The sequence below is a fragment of the Xenopus tropicalis genome, chromosome 6 (assembly GCF_000004195.4).
Source record: "Xenopus tropicalis strain Nigerian chromosome 6, UCB_Xtro_10.0, whole genome shotgun sequence".
Lineage (NCBI taxonomy): Eukaryota > Metazoa > Chordata > Amphibia > Anura > Pipidae > Xenopus > Xenopus tropicalis.
In genome coordinates, this window is record NC_030682.2 from 81,322,165 (window position 1) to 81,340,580 (window position 18,416).

An 18,416-nucleotide genomic window follows, 5' to 3' on the forward strand; every position below is an offset into this window, starting at 1 on the left:
GAGAGCCGCGGCACAGAGAGGAAGACAGTTCGCCGTATAAGACGCACCAACTTTTCCCCCCCAGTTTTGGGGAAGAAAAAGTGCATCTTATACGGTGAAAAATACGGTATATAAACCATTGTCTTAGTGGGATATCTGGTACTCCAAGCCTGACTCAGTGAGCTACCTTTAGAATTACAAGCCCATTATACCTGGAGAAAGTCTTATTATAAAGAATAGTGGCACTCAATACTGGGTATGCTATAGGGTTCTTCCAGGTCCTTTAGTAGACAAATATAACTAATATCAAAAACATTGTCAATTGATTGATTATATTAAGCATTTAGAATCATTAATTATATCTTCTAATATTGCCAGGGGTCTGTGCATTTATTTATAAAATGTTAAAAAATATATATTTAACCTTAGTTGTTTATGACAGTTCATGTGCAGTTGCTTAAATGTATTGATGTGTAAGAATGAGCAATGGTGATAAGGTCTTATTCCTATAAACTAGTATACCTTCAATAATGTATCAAGGGACCTCTGTCCCTCCAATAATTTATCAAAGGGCCTTTAACTCAATGAGCTAAGAAACAACAGCTGTTTTGATTTCTAGCATATAGTAGACACAAGTATTATGCCGGGGTATCTAGGACTTACAAGCAGCGTTAGCCTTATGAATGCAACTTGAACTGTTACTGGTTGGGTGAGAATGGTAGCCCAGTAGTAATTTCTGACATGCAGATCCCCTACATTTTAATTAAACGGAGTGGGAGCCCTCGTGTTCGTTGGAAGGACCTATTGGTAAATATTAGAGAGGTTATTATATGATCCCCTTATGTATTTATACATAGTTATCATGTCACCTCTTAAGCGCCTCTTCTCCAGTGTAAACAGACCCAACTTGGCCAGTCTTTCTTCATAACTGAGACTTTCCATACCTCTTATCAGCTTAGTTGCCCTTCTCTGGACCCTCTCTAATTCAATAATGTCCCGTTTGAACACTGGAGACCAAACCTGAACAGCATATTCTAGATGGGACCTTTCCAGAGCTCTGTAAAGGGGAAGAATAACACCCTCCTCCCGTGAATCTAAACCCCTTTTAATACAGCTCAAAACCTTGTTTGCCCTTGCAGCTGCTGCCTGGCATTGCTTGCTACAGCAAAGTTTATTATCTACAAGGACTCCAAGGTCCTTCTCCATAATGGATTTGCCTAGTGCAGTCCCATTAAGGGTATAAGTGGCTTGCATATTTTTACATCCCAGGTGCATGACCTTACATTTATCCACATTAAATCCCATCTGCCACTTAGCCACCCAGATTGCCAGTTGGCCAAGATCTTGCTGCAAGGATGCCACATCCTGGAAAGAATTGACTGGTCTGCAGAGTTTTGTGACATCTGCAAACACTGATACATTGCTTATAATACCCCCCCAAGTCATTTATGAACAAGTTAAACAAAAGTGGACTCAATACAGAACCCTGAGGGACCCCACTGAGAACCTTACTCCAAGTAGAGAATGTACCACCCTCTGTACCCGATCCTGTAGCCAGTTTTTATCCATGTGCAAATGACTTCATTAAGACCAATAGACCTTAGTTTAGAAAACAATCATTTGTGGGGAACAGTATCAAATGCTTTGGCAAAATCCAAATAGATTATATCTACTGCATCCCCACTGTTTAGCTTCTTACTCATCATCATAAAAAGCAATTAAATTGGTCTGACATGACCTGTCCTTCATAAAGCCATGCTGATTACTGCTCATAATGATATTCTCCAGTACATAATTTTGTTCTTTTTTATTATTACAGAGAAATCATTTTTAAAAATTAGGATTATTTACTTATAATGGAGTCTATGGGAGATAGCCTTCCCATAATTCAGAACTTTCTGGCTAACAGGTTTCCAGATGACGGATCTCATTCCTGTATTAAAACTACTTATTCTTTGTCTGGAAAACGTCTGGAAAATGGACTAGAAACAATGTTATATAATGATAAAAATCTAAATATTCAAAATTACTAGAGCAAAAACATTGTTATTCCATGTAATAGAAATCAAGAGGGATGGTTCATTATGCCTACAAACCAGAATGAGAACATATATGCATGTTCCGAATAAAATGAATGCAAATACTCAAAGGATGTGTATAATGTACATTAACAAAAAATCGGAATAATGGAATAAAATTATTCCTAAATTGGTAAAATAATTCCTAAATCAGTAAGATAAATCAAGCTCTGGGGTCTCTAATGATCTGTCTCTTGAGAAATGAAAACAAAACCCTAATGCTTTTTCACTAAATAATATTCAGTCCTACTAATGATCAATATTTCTCATAATGCTGAAGTCAAGGTAATATCAAACTGTGTTATTTAATGGTAAAAGTTCTGCTTTAGACCTGTGGGCATCAGAGTTCCAATTTTCTAGTTAATCAGAATAGAAATTTTCATAGATTTATGACACAGTCACCCCTGAGACAAAGGCAAAGTAATTCTTCAAAAGGTTAAACTAATAGTGTGTGTCTGTTATATAAAAAATGATTTTCTGCAAAATAATAAGTATTTTTTTAACCCTGTAAGGATATTAAAATAACCCCGCAGGTTAGATTTTATAGTATTTTATTCTATATTTATTTATTTTTTTTTTTCTTCAACTGAACTCTATTATGGGGCAATAGATCCTCCGTTATTCACATGCAGAAAACTTGAAGCCATCGGCTGAATATGTTCTACTTTTGAGGAATTGATTCATAAACACAGTTCTGCCTGAATGACATATTTTCTTTCTTGTAGAAATAACTCACGTAGATAGAAAAAAATGCATTCTACAAGGTTATATTCGATTTTTATTACTTTTTTCCTTCTCTTGTAATGTGATGATTTACTTTAAGAAAAAAAAGTAATTTAAACTTTCATATTTTCTAAATAAGTTTATCCATGTGTTGGATCAAACTTCCTTTTAAAATAAAATTACATTTTATTTAATGCCAAGCTTTCAAAAACCAGGAACCTCTATAATTCAATGATATATCTGACCAGCATATAGAATGGTTTAACAGATCCCAAATGCATTTCAGTGCTAGACTTTTATCAGATTTATTAAAAGCAAACATGAAATATGTGAAATGCTTGTGTCTGCCACAGTGGCAGAAAAATGGATAAAGAGGAAAAGCGCTGGATGCCAGGAGTGGACTGATCTGGAGGATAGATTGAACACATTTACTGTGCTACTAGCTGTGTAGCAATGGAGTCAGTTGTACAAAAATTGAGCTGCATAATATATCAAAAAACTGCACAGATAATAGATTACTGTTAGAGGTAGTAGCTACAGATATATCTTGAATTTTCATATTGTGTCATTCTGCATGTCTATAATTCATTGTGTCCTTTTGTTTGTATTTGATGAAGGTTATTATTACCTTTTTTAAAAGTATTAACATATTAAACAGTAACATTGGATATAATAAAAGTTAAGACTTAAGGGATAATGGACCCCTCATGCAGTCACAGTGGCAGTTAGTTTAAATCATTGGTTTCTAAAATATAGGGCTAATTTTACTAGAAGTCCACTCTGACATCCACTTAGTGTAAAATTTAGAGAGAATTCATATTTGTGTGTATAGATGTTTTCTTAAGCACTTAGGTGGACCAGCTACAAAGTTTGGGAATGATAGCCCTACCTGTATAGTATTTATCTTTTGGATCACGTGCACCAATGTGTTCATCTTCAACGAAGGTAATTTTAGCTATGTGTAGTTAAGGCCATTGGCATGGTGGCTTTACATTGTCCTTGTTTATTAGGAACCCAGAGTTAAAAGAAGCATGTTTAGCAATATTTGTATATAGTAAGCCATTACAGGTTAGTCCTGTTTTGAGTTGAGAGCAGGTGGAAGCATTAGGGTTCCCACAGCTGCCAGGGTAAATTATTACATCATGGTTCATCATCATAGGTGGATTTTCAATAAGGCTAGGGGAGGCTAAGCCTCCCCAAACCTGCTTGGCACATTAAAAAAAAAAAAAAAAAAAAAACCTCACTCCGTTTCGGCACTGTCCTGGAAATCTTCTGTTCCTGCAAGCTCCGGTTCTGCTGTGCTCTGATTGGATCTTTCTTCTTGTGGATTCTCCAATCAGAGCACAGCTTTTTGACAGACAGTAAAATTGACCAATCAAAGCACAGATGCAGTCAGGGCTCGGGAGAAAAAAAGAATCTGCAGGCTGTAAACTTTACCTGAGAACTAACTCTCAACTTTTGCTGCAGTTTTCATCCCACTCCCACAGGTACTATACAGTTCTAAAGGCTAAAGCACTAGCTGACATTAAATTGTTTTTTGCCTGACCTGACATCTATAATAATATATAATCTATCCCCTACCCTAAAAGATGGAGGGTAAGTTAACTCTTTCCCCATTAAAAATCTCATTGTGCTTTTATATATTTGTTGTTGTTGTTTTTTGCACTTACTATTTTGTTTATTTTTGTCATTGTTTTCTTCATTTCTAGTTAGTTACAGTGGAGCCAATGTTGTGTATCCGTGCCAGTGTTATAGTGCCAGGGCCTGAGTATCTGCCATCAGTACCCACTGCTTCTCACTGTATATAATGTGCTGGTTTTGTAAATACAGACTGTCTCACTGTATATAATGTGCTGTTTTTGTAAATACAGACTGTCTCACTGTATATAATGTGCTGGTTTTGTAAATACAGACTGCATCTCACTGTATATAATGTGCCTGGGGTGTCAGTACCCACTGCCTTTCTTGCTATAAAACTAATATGAACACATCTAAAAGGGTGGTTCACTTTTAAGTTAACTTTTAGTATGTTATAAAATGGCCTATTCCTAGCAACTTTGCAATTGGTCTTCCTAATTAATTTTTTTTATAGTTCTTATAATTCTTATAATTAATCTAATAATTTGCCTTTCTCTTCTGCCTCTTTCCAGATTTCAAATGGGGGCCTAGCAACCAGATAGCTGCTAAATTACCAAATGGAGAGCTGCTGAACAAAAAGATAAATAACTGAAAAACCATTAAAAATAAAAGTGAATTTAAAGGTGAACTACCCCTTTAAGCTAACTGATCACAAACACAAATGTTTACAGATCCCCTCACAGAAGTGAACGTATGAATACTTTAAAAAAAAGTCACCCTCCGCCTATGTTCATCAAAAATGCAATTGCACTAATTTTAACACATCTATCACAATTGCATTAGAAATATTTCCCTTTGGTGATGTTGGAATTCTGGGAAAAATGCTGCATTGTTGGTAAAACACATGGCAATTGCATTCAAAATAGCACTTTGCTCACTGCACTTGAGGTTGTATATGACTCCTAATATTTTGCAGTAAGAAACTGGCAGAACTTGGTAAAAAGAATATAATGAACTGTCAGGATCAGCGGGATTCGAACACCACTTGGGGTGTTCCTGGCGGCATGCATTTGCCTCTGTAGCCACTGGAGGCATTTGGGCTCTGTCTGTTTCTTCCCTTGTCTCCTACTTTCTGTCTGCTCTCTTTCCTCCGTCCACCTCATTAACCTCATGTGTTTCCCATCTCCTAATCTTCACCCTTTATAAGCCTTTCCCTGACCATTGCCCCTTGCTTGGTCATTAATTGTCTTTCGTGACCCTGCCGTCCTGTTCCTGTTCCTGTGTCTGTGTCCTTGTTCTCGCTGGTTCCAAGCTCCAGTTCCGTGTCCTGATCCTGCCTTCTGCCTTGTTCCTGAGCCCTTCCTAGTTCTACCTTGATTTCCCGGTTTTGACCTTGGCCTGCCCTGACTACGTTTGACTGCCGCTTGCCCTGACCTTTTGCCTGTTTTTGGATTCTGCCTCTGCCTGCCGTTCTACATTCAGTTTGTATGTTCATTGTATGTTCGGTTACATCACTAGTTTATTAAAGTTCTTCACCTTCAACATGGCCTCTGGCACCAGTTCTGTGACTCATGGTTACACTCCGGGTTACCCAGCCTTCAGGCTCCCACCTTCCTGGTACTCCACAGCGTCTCCACAGGGAGACCGTGACATGAACACAATTAAACATTTAATTTAAGGTACCTTTTCAAAGAGTTTTTTTTTATCTGAGTTAAATATGATAAACATCAAAGGGCCAATAACTAGTGCTGAGAACATTTTTTCACCAGGCATGGATTCTTTGCAAAATTCCACATTTCGCCATTGGCAAATTCTTTAGCGAAACTGCGTGGTTGCATCAAAAAAGTCACAGTCACATCAAAAAAGTTGCAGGGTTGCCACATTTCACACATTTTTCACTTTTCGTTATTTTTTTTCAGCAATTTTGGGAATTTATCAGCGAAAAGGGTCAGATTTGCTCATTACTACCAATAAAACAAAAAATGGTTATTCTTTATGCATTTCCAAACTATATGCAAACTATATACACAAATAAGTTTTAGAAAGTAAAAGTTATTTAAATAAAAACATATATAGATATGTATATGTGTATTATCTAACACAACTGACCTGGTCTATCTATCTATCTAGTTCTACGGAGAGAAAGAAAAAAAGAAAGAAAAAAAACAAAGAAAGAATGAATAAATAAATGCTCAGGTGATCTATTTGGTAAAAACCCCAACAACTAGAACTTTCAGTTGCAGACAATAATTGGACAAAATACATGCAGGATCACTACTAATTAAAAAAACTACATAGATGTTAGGGATAGTTCTGTCTATAAAATTATAAACATCCCCCTTAAACTGAAAGGGAAGGTAATCACTGTATATTATTTTCTTATTTTATTGCCTTTCTTTATTTTAAGGGAAAAATAGAGGACTAATGGCTTTAGATGAGTATGTAAAGGGTTACATAACATTTAAACAAATTAGTTTTTAGATATTTTTGATCCCTTTTATTCCACAGTTAATAAAGGGTAAGTATTTAGATGGGAGCTTGATTTATTCTCACAACACCACTACCTTCTCTTTATTTTTGAAGGTTTGCAAATAGATCAATATCAAATGTCTTATGTTCATTAATAAAAATACCATAAGTATACCACTAACACCATATACTGTAGTAAGTAAGCCTTGTTTTTTAACATATTGCACTATACATTTCTATATGACTTTAAACAAACACCTCAAATCTATTTATAAAAGAAAGGTACTTTGATGAAAGAAGTGGATTATGAAGAGGACTTGAAAAAGATATTTCTTTATGTGTCATTTAAAAATATTATAGATAGGGCCTGATCTAGGGGTGGACAGCAGAGGCACCTGCCTAAGATACAGACACTTTGACAAATTGAAGGTGGGATTCAGTACCAGGAAATATATTTGCTCAAAAGCACACTTTCTAAACATCTCATCATTAGACTAGTCTTTTCTCACCAGTCCTATGCCAGCGGGTCTGCATTTACCACTTCTAGACAGGGAATTGTGGTGTAGTAGTATGTAGGAGAGGCACAAATTGCCACCCTTACCTTGGCTGCCAAGTATCCTTGGCCTTTCGCTGATTATATATGTAATATGACTACTGGGTAAATCAACAAATATATTTCTTTTTCACCTAAAAATATATATAGAACTCACAACAAAACAAATATTTTTTTATGGACTTGAAAACAAAAATCAAGTAACACTGCAAGATCTAAATAACAAAAGAAAAAGCTAAAGCTCTGTACTGCAGGATAAATGTATCTTTTTGGATTTGAAAGCATATTTCAGCATAGATTTAAATGTTGCAATTGCCTGAGGCGACATAGTACCAATGAAGTCTCCTTTTTAACATAATATAAGTGATAAATCACTAACATTTATGGGTGCAAGGTGTGGAAATGAAAAAAAAAATACAAAGGTCAAGTAAGCTCATATATTTACTAACTGGACATTTTTGAATTACATGTACTTATCCAGGCATGGCTTTCTTATCTTTAGTTATTACTTTATATATCAGGATAGGCAACAGTGTCTCCTCCAGTTGTGGATGGAGGTTGTGTTGCTTTTGTAAAGACTCATCTTTTATGTAGCTAAAAGAAAACACACACTTTGGGGCAGATTTATCAAAATGTGAGCTTAATACATAAAAACTCACCCATGCTCTATTCACTCCTATGGGATTTTTAGAAGTGTATTTATTAATGGGTGAAAGTTAGAACTCACTATTTGATAAATACACTTCTACAAATCCCATAGGAATGAATAGAACATGGGTGAGTTTTTATGTATTAAAGTGATACTGACCCGAAAAAAAAACTTTTTAAAATATAAATCTATATAAAAAGTTGCCTATAGGTCGTGTTGATCATTTTTTACTGATATGGCTGCTTTTGTAAGTAATTGTTACTTGAAATCCCAAAACCTGACTGTTTTGCCAACCTGGCTGTCCCTTCTCAGCCTGTCAGTTATAGCTTCTAATGCTAACGGTGTCCTGCTGGACAAATATGGCAGCCCCCTCATAGAGGAACATGGGGGATCAGATAGGGAATGTAAAAGCTTGGACAAATACTTTTATGGCAAAATTATAAATAGCATGCAAAGACAATGTTATGATAGATGTAAAAATATAAAGCACTCAGTCACCTTACATATAGCTTAGACTAACATCAGACAGGCCAAAGCATACCAACACCCAGAAAATGTATTAGCTGCCACCCAGAGTGGGACGAATTTCTAGTGCAGAGAGCGCTAATGCTAAATTTAGTTTTAAAAAATGTGTCTGAGGTGGCTTTTTGCTGCCGCTTGTAACTGGCCACTTACTCGCAAGGTTATTTGGGAAGAGCGACACTGCTCTCTGTAACAGATAATATTTAACAGTATATAAATCCAAATACAATACAGTATACATAGGAATATAATACATATACAATACAGTGTACTCATCCAAATACAAATATACAAATACAAACCAAACTAGAATTTCTTTCTCTTTCTAATGAAAATATGGACATGCTGTGATCCATGTGTGTGCGATCATAATAAAACCAAACATGAGGAGTGTCTCCTGTTCCAATCCCCCAGAAACCATCCCTCCTAACTGGTGGGTATAGGCTGGACATGTTTGATATCATTAGGAAACATGTGATCTCCTCATAACCAATATGTGATTTATGAAAATGTAAACCCTATAGAAAAGAAGATATGCATCCTATAACCTATAACCCATCCCCCCCGCGCAGATCTAGGTTCACAGCTTCTTTGGTTGATCAACAGATCAAAGAAACCAATTTCCCCAGCTTCCTATATGTCAGTGACACCTTTTCACAGCCTCCTATTGGAATATCTAATTAAAGGTCTTTATGAGGGACTAAATATTTCAAGTATTAATTCCTATAATGCCAGCACAATACCGCTTTGGCATGATGATACAGTTGTACCATCACCAACCTTTTCTTAGGCAGCCAACTTGTCTTGCTTCCCAATATGTGTAAAAGTAGTTAAAGGAAATGGTGAGAAGTTAGGACTAAATAATAATTGCTTTTTTTAAATACAAAATCCTCGCTAGAGGTCCAGTTGCTTTAGATTTATTTATACTAAATGTCCTCGCTAGAGGGTGGGCATAAACTTGCAGCCAAATGGAATAGACTGGACAGTTACTCTATGGTTAGATACAGAAGTGAAGCAGAACACAATTTACAAAACATCAGAAAGAGCCAGAATTTTATAAAAAAAAAAGTATATTTGTTGGTGTTTTAAATCCTCTCAAGTAGTAAGCTACAAATGACTGCATTCTATCTATAAAAATGCTTTCTAAAATACAAGATATTCATTCTGTAGATCTGCATCTCAGACACCACCATTTTTCTTTAAAGAACGAAACTAGTTTCAACCAGAAAATGATTTAAAATAGAAAAAGGTACAGTAAAAAATATAAAATAGAAAGTACCAAATATATATATCTTCAGCATGCACAGCAGCTCAAGGACAGAGGGAGAGATGATCATGAGCCAAAGGGGAATGGAATTCATATATAATTTGTTATTTTGTATTGATTTTATTATAGATATTATTTAAAAAATATTTCACCATAATACACCTTTACAACTGATGTAGATTACAGTACTGTCACATTAACAAACACTGGATGTTCAGTTTATTAAAAATGTTTTTAGGACACTAAGAGAATAATAATGGATGGTCATGTACGTGAATGTAAATTTAAAAAAGTCACCATGGAGAATCCTGTTATGCCCTTTATGTTCTGTCATATCTTGAAGCTACATCACAGACTTAGGTATCATCAATCACACAATAATCAATAGACCTCAAAGCTCACAAAATAACATGCAAGTGTACAGAATGTTACAGGGAGACAGCTGCTACTTGTTTTTTAGAATACAGAATGGAATTAATTTGTAATGAAAAGAATGATAACATAGCTTACAGTTACTATATAGGAGACTTCAAACTTTAAAACTTTGAAATATAATTTAAAGGAGGAAGAGAAAATAATACCATTCAAATATAAATAATGTATATTATTTTATAAATTATGTAGAATTTTAATTAAAAAAAAGCTCAAGGTACAACTCATTATATTATTTTTTGGTCTGTGAGTGGATACACATGGTGATGTGCTGCCCTAGCTGCAGAGATTGGTGGTTCTTTATCAGTTTTATATATCTATTTATATCTATATAGATATATAAATGTAGAAACGAATGCCGCACTCACAGGAGGAAAAAGTAAAAAGTGAATTTACTGTTACAAACATCAAACTAAAGTTTCGGCTTTCTCCACAGTCTTTTTCAAAGTGAAAAAAAAAAACCACATACACAGCCACAACCCAATCTGACGCCAAAAATCGGCTGATGACGTCACTAAATAAGTAATCACCTCCAAATGTGCACATATATACAAATAAATGTAAGTAAACAACCAGTCAGAAAAATATAATCTATAGATAGTGATCTATTATAAAACATATAAGAAAGTAAAGGAGAACTGGAGAGGAAAGATGCGAGTAAAGGAAAGCAACCTCTGTGGTTGAACTGCAACTCCCATGTAATACCGAGTATCTCAAATAATATATACGGAGGCATGGTTATCGTAGATACGGGGGTGTGTGGCAAGCTTGTAAATGCTGCATCCATATTCATACCAGCATTGTTCCCACATATCAGTGTGGCGCAAAGTATGACCACCTCTAGCAAAGGCAGCCATATATCAGGGTTACTATAGCAACAAGGACGCTGGTAGAGTAGGTCCTGGCCCTCCGCACCTGGAGCGGTCATGTTCAGTGCCACCGTACTATGTGTTAGCTGTATTAAAGAGAGAAAAAAATTGGAGGGGAGAAACACTTGTTCCTTAATCTCATCACCATTACATCTGGTGACACTGCAGTCCCATGAAGGGGATTAGAGGACGGCAGGTTTATAGGAGTTAATGTGATGCCACCGTTTATCACAGTGACTCCCATTCTCTCCCCATTGCCAACCATCATGTCCCAGAATTTTATGGTTTTAGTTTATATACGGCCACAGACTTACATCCTTATTGCAGTGGCTTCAATGCTCGCCCTGGCACTAACCGTCACGTTACAGATATTTTGCGGCTTTTATTTTTATATGGCCACAGAGGGGGGGTTGGGTGGTTACAGCAAACAAATAAATAAGGTTGAGGAGACTGCCTCATACAGACAAAAGAAAACAAAAGGAATTCTGGGAATGAATTCCAAACTCTTAAAAAAATCCCATTTACATGGGTTTATCCTATAGGCTACAGCTCACCCACTGGGTTTAAAGCTGAAGCCAGGATAATAGCTGATCAGATTCCCAACTACAGACCGGTTTCGCCTTTCTTGAGGCTCATCAGTGTAGTGCAGGGTTTTCTGATCAGCTTAGGTAGAGTCACCATGTGGTTCTACAAACAAATAAATAAGGTTGAGGAGACTGCCTCATACAGACAAAAGCAAACAAAAGGAAGTCTGGGAATGAATTCCAAACTCTTAAAAAAATCCCATTTCCATGGGTGGTTACAGCAAGAAATTAGTGCTCTTACTATAGTGCTGAAAACCAAATATAAAACTCAGTCATCTCAGCACAGGATGTCGTGAAAAGGAGAAAAAAAGAAGAAAAAAAGAAAACGGACAAGTTGCACGTGAAGGAAGTCAGAGTATGTACATTAGGTAAAGAAAAAAGAGGATACCAAAGAGAAGCAATATATATATATAGTAAAAAACACTGAGCAAAGTTTGTGGACACTGGTTTTAATAGTTTCTGAATGGCAGCAATTTAAATTTTCCCACTGAAAGTCAATGAGTGACATCTGATTGGTAGCTAGTGGCTCCTCCCACTTTTTCTATCCTGGAACTGCAGTTACCGAGTGACTAACTGCAAAGTAAAGGGACCCTAGGATTAATAGTTAAAGAATGCCAGCAGTTTAAATTTAAACCAGTAAATGTCAATAGCTGAATTGAGATTTGTGGTTGGTGGATGTGCCCACTTTTTTTTGTGTGAGAATCACAGCTTTTTATATTAAAGCCAATGAAATTCAATGAATGAAATCTGATTGGCTGCTAGTGGCCCAACCCACTTTTCCTATTTTTGAACTGCAGTCCCCCAGTGACAAACTCTGCAAAGTTTGGGGACTCAGGTGTAAAAATTTTTCGACATTTTACATTTCGCATTTTACATTTTGGTAGCTCCGCCTACTTTTCCTAACTTTGTACCGCGAATACCCAGTGACTAACTTTGCAAAGTGTAACAACACTAGAATTAATACTTTAATACTTTAAAAACTTTGACTTATCACATGATAACCGTAACTTTTTCGCACAAAAGCCAGAGTAAACAACACCAGAAAACCACTCAAAAACCACAAAGCAAAAAAAAAAAAATCTTTCAATTGTAAGGGACATCTGCAATTGACTTCTACATGATCTCTATGGGTTTTAGCTGAAGTTTTTTCCAGAATTGTTGTAGTTTTGTTGCATAATAAATATAAAAAGTTGTTCTTTTTCCGCAACTATTTCCAGTTTATAGCAAGAAAAAGCCCAATCTGAATTTGTTGCGGTTTAGTAAATGCCCCTTTGTGTGCATGAGAGTGTATATTACAAGCATTAATGCTATAGCCAAATATGTGTGCAATGGATAAAATTTTAATATAAACAATAGCCAATACACAGAGTGATGCTGGGCATACACTACAACATCACCAAACAAGCTTAATTTTTCATAATTGGGCCATCCAAAAGATATACTGTATTCTATGTGCCCACTTTTTTTTGTATAGTTCTTGAAACCACATTTTTTTTTTCAGAAAAAATGTGTATTTTTTCTAATGTTTAGAACTTTTTGTAATGACAAGATAATATAGTTAAAATTGCATTACTTTTTCATGGTTTTCGTTAACTTAGTTTTTCGCAAAGACTACGACCATTTCGGAATTCATTCAAGCTTTGGTATCAAGACTATCTTTTGGCCAGGTTGGAGCTGTAGAGTGCCATTGAGTCCAATGGAAGACTTCCAAAATCATGCATTGAAGTTTCAAAGCTAGAAAGGTTTTGCACCATTTACGATTGTTCGGATCCTAAAATTTTGTGACTTTTGGATTGCAACCACAATATTTTCGTACGACCAAGAAAATAATTTTTGTACAATTTTCAAACATCAGAAATTATCATGGTTACTCTGAATTTTTTCCAATCATGCTTTTAATTAGTAAAAATTTGGGGTTTCATGAATGGGCCCCTAAGTATCATAGAGATTAATCTTTAATTTATTATATGAGACACAGAATAATACTAAAAAGTCTGAGATGATATTTTAATGTGAAAAGAGAGAATATCCTTGTGATCTCCTTAATGGAACAGTTCAGTGTAAAAATAAAACCTGAGCAAAATATAGTTATATATTATAATATAGTTAGCCAAAAATGTAATCTATAAAGGTTGGAGTGAACATATGTCTAACACAAAAGCCAGAACCCTACATCCTCCTTTACAGATCTCTAAGCTGCTAGCTGTTCAGTTAGTTTTCTTTTGAATCTGACCTGCATGCTCACAAAATAACTGAACAGTTATGTCCCATGTGGCCCCCCTTAAGTCACTTGATTTGGTTCAGTATTCTCCCAAATCTTTCACAAAGGATTTGGGGTTTGGCCGAATGTGAAAATAGTGGATTCTATGCATTCCTAATATGCAAAACAATGCTGTGTGGAAAATATTTTTATTAAAAAGGAAAAGAAGGAAAGACTTACAACTGAATACATATATTTTGCTGTAATCCCATAAAGTTAAAAAATGTTTAGTCCAATGACAATTGCAGTCAAGGAAAAGTAAAACACATATTTAGAAAAATGCTCTAATATACACATAAACACATAAAATATTGCTCTGCTTCAGTGTGAGGTAGAGTGATGATGAAAAAAAGAACACCTGCCAGGGTCTTGGCTGTGTTCAATAGAATGCAAGGTGGCACACTGGTTATTATTGCTAGTTTTATGGTTTAATGCCAGGCACATCCACTCATTTTTATGGGTATCCTTTTGGGTACTCCAGTTTTCTCCCACACTCCAAAAATATTGACTCTTTGTAAAAGTAACTTGTGGATGTAAAAGGGACCTTAGATTGTTACTGATATGTATGATGAATAGTGATGGGCGAAATGTTTCGCCAGGCATGGATTCGCGGCGAATTTCCGCGTTTCACCATTGGCGGGTTGTTTCGCGAAACGGATGAAAAAATTTGACGCGGAAAAATTCGCCGCACGTCCAAAAATTATCGCCGGCGTAAAAAAAGAATTGCCGCGGGCGTCAAAAGTATAGCCGCGCGACAAAATAATAGCCGCGGGCGACGAAACAATAGCCGCGTGCGACGAAACAATAGGGTCCACGAAATGATATTTTCAGTAACAGGAATTAACCTACCCAAATCCCCAGAACATGCTTTATTGGGGAAGAAAATACCTAATGCAAACAAATACACATGGAAGCTGATAAACCAAATTTTCACCGCAGCCAAATTAACAATTTCAAGATCATGGAAATCCCCATTCCTGCCTATCCTACAATTAAAAAATAAGGTAAACTGGATTTACGTTAATGAAAAATTAACCAGTATCTTAAATGATAAACAAGAATGGTTTCAAAAAGAGTGGACCCCCTGGGAACAATACCTTACCTCCACCACTTGAACCATGCCTTCCCCATATATAACTTACATAAGTTATGTGAGACACTTCAGCTATACAAACCATAGAAGGTTATCATATAATCACCCCTCCAACAGGAGGGCAGGGAAGCAGAAGGGATAAAGTCAAACCAGATAATGACCTAAGAGCCCCAGGGATAGGCCACGATGGAAGTAGAAAGAAATAAAGTCCAGGTCGGACCCGGACCCCGGAGAAAAGTGAAATGTGGAGAGGAGCAATGAGAAACACCCCACCAGGCATGGTTTAGTTATGGTTCAGTTATAGTTTAACTAGTTAAAACCATAATGTTTATCCTTCATATGCATGTATATTTTCCTTGTATTTACCCACCATTCCCCGGCAAGTCAGGAAACTGGAAAAACAAGACCCTGACTTGCACACCCCCCCCCCACCTACCCAACCCCTCTCCCCATCCCCTCTTTTCCCCCCGCAAGGAACAACACGCAAAAACCAAATTTGATCAACAATGGAACTCTTTATTGACACAATTATCTACAACTGGAAATGTCATTGTATATGTCATGTACTTTACTATCTTTAATAAAAAAAGTTAGAATTAAAAAAAAAAAAAATATATTGTTTTTTGTTATTGCATCACCTGCATACGGGTTTTCTTCAAGTTTTAACAGATCGCATTGGTTTTAGTTTTGAATGTGTTTCTTATAGTAACAGACACAGTATATGCAAAAAGCATGGACGCAGCATTTACACAGATCTTACCTCTGACGTGTTAAACAAACTTTATTAGCGATGATTTATTTTGAGTGTATCCCAAATTAAAAGCCATGAAACAGCCCTCACAACATATGCTGAAGTGTAATACTTGCAGCTGTAAATGTCAAACACTAAAATGATAGTAACTAATAAATGAATGTTTCAAAGTACTTATGAAAAGATTTTATTATAAAGATTAATTCAATTTTTTTCACTGGCTTTAAAAAGAGTTCATATGTAAATTTTATAACTATAGTCAGGTGGGTTTTAGTAATGATACAGCTTTTAATTTAACATCATAAGTCCCCTAGTTCTTAACTTAAACCTATCTCTACTGATGTTTTATAAACATAACAAAATATTTCACATTGTAATTGTTGGCACTAAATTCAGAAGAATTTCTGGATTTTTGTGGCTAACAAACTGTGTAACTCTAAGCAGACTAACTCAGAGGCTGCATTAAAAAGGACATTAATTTGAGGGATGAAAAATAATTTTGTCTGTTTTTAAGATCCCTAGTAAGGCCTCATCCTTAAGAACGATATTAATAGACTAAAGAAAATGCAGCAACATGCAATTAGAAATGGAAAAATAAACTATGAGGAAAGCCTGTTAAGATTAGGATTGTTTTCTTTGGAGAAATGGAACTTGAGAAAGGGCATGAGTACATTATAGAGGACATTATAGGTGGATCAAAGAGGATCTTTTTTTCTATAGATAAGATCAAAGATCCAGAGGTCACTGCTTAAAACATGAAGAACTGAAATTTGGACCAGTGAAGGTCCTTCATGCCCTGTCTGGTGATGTTGCAATGGCAGATTCTATTAATGCTGCTAAGAGTGGATTAAGTGACCTCTAAGACAAGCATAATATGCAAGGCTAATGTGATTTTAAGAGTTTAGTATAGGTATCAGTATATACAGTATAACTTATATATGTGAGTGCATAGAAACGGCTGAATATGTATATACCAGAACAAAGTAACAACACTCATAGGAATTCCTGTGTGGAACTACAAAGTTGGATACCATAAAAGTCACTTATTTTGATTTACATGATTGTGCAAGTTCCTGTGAGTGCTGTCACTTTAGTCTGGTACATTTAATTGTGCACTAGCACCCGGGTCGTGCAGTGAGCTTGTGGTGTATAGTTATATACTGGACTGATCAGTCTTGTTAAATTTTTCTCCTTGAAATATTATCCATACCCAAAAACAAATATTAGGGATCATTTATGGGTGCCACGACAGATGCATTTATGCACATTTCCCCACAGCCATTTTTGCATAAAACCCTGTTGATTAAAGTGGCAAAATGCCCTCTTTGCACTTAGTGCACCATATAGCTCAGCGCCACTCAGTCCTTCCTGTCTTCCATTCCGAATAGAGCACAATGACTAGTGATTAGTGATGGGCAAAATGTTTCGCCAGGTATGGATTTGCGGCGAATTTCCGCGTTTCGCCATTGGCGGATTGTTTCGCGAAATGGATGAAAAAATTTGCCGCGGAAAAATTTGCCGTGCGTCCAAAAATTGTCGCGGGTGTCAAAAAAATAGCCGTGTGACAAAAGAATAGCCGCGGTTGACGAAATAATAGACGCGGGCGACGAAATAATAGCCGTTTGACTAAATAATAGCCGCGGGCGACAAAAGAATAGCCGCGGGCGACAATTTTTTTTTGACGCGCAACATTTTCACCATTTCGCAAATGTTTCGCTGTTTCGCGAATCTTTTGAAAAATTCGCAAATTTTTCGGCGAAACGGTACAGATTCGCTCATCACTACTAGTGATGAGCAAATTTGTCCCATTTTGCTTAGCCAGAAAATTTGCAAAACTGCTGAAAAATTCACAAAACGGCAAAAAATTCATGAAATGTGGCTACCTAGTGATTTTTTTACGCAACCAGGACTATTTTGACGTGACCATGTCTTTTTTTACACAACCACAACTTTTTCCTCACTCTTTGAATTTTTGCGCCTGTTTAATGAAAAAATTTGCCAATGGCGAAATGCGAAATTTCGCAGCAAATCCATGCCTGTTGAAAAATGTTGCCCATCACTAACAATGACTTATTGATGCAGAGAAACACTGGAGCTACCACTAACTCAGGGCCAAGTGTTTTATCAGAACTATGCTTCAATAATAGGCTAAGCGCTCTTGAATCTAAAAAACCAGGAGCATACACCACTCTTGTGCCAAACACCAGACTTGTAATTGTCTGCGCCAAATGCAATTGCATTGAATGCAATGCCCCCTTTGCAACCACAAGAACCCCAGAACTCTGTAAAACAAACACTGCATTAAAGCATGTCAATTGTGCTTAAAATTACACTTTGCTAACTGCACTTGTGGACATAAATAACCCCCTATAGTGTATATATCCTATCAGATGTTTTTTGTTTCCAGCTGTCATTTTGGTAAGGATTTCTGCCACATACATTTATCTATGGATAACCCCTATTGATTTGCTGTACACATTAGAGTTAACCTGCATTCAAAGGTCAATTAATCTAGCTGGCAAGATAAAAAAAAAAATGTTTCATTACAATTAGGAGACAATGCTAATACAGGTATAGGACCCATTGTCCAGAATACTCTGGGCCAAGGG

At 36.2% G+C, this 18,416-nt stretch overlaps 1 protein-coding gene across 1 annotated transcript in view; it reads right to left on the bottom strand.

Annotated features, from left to right (window-relative positions):
* The window catches only part of cdh12 (cadherin 12, type 2 (N-cadherin 2)), a 410,646-nt gene that overhangs the window by 120,095 nt on the left and 272,135 nt on the right, over positions 1 to 18,416 (bottom strand). The gene's annotated exons all lie outside the window — the stretch shown is intronic.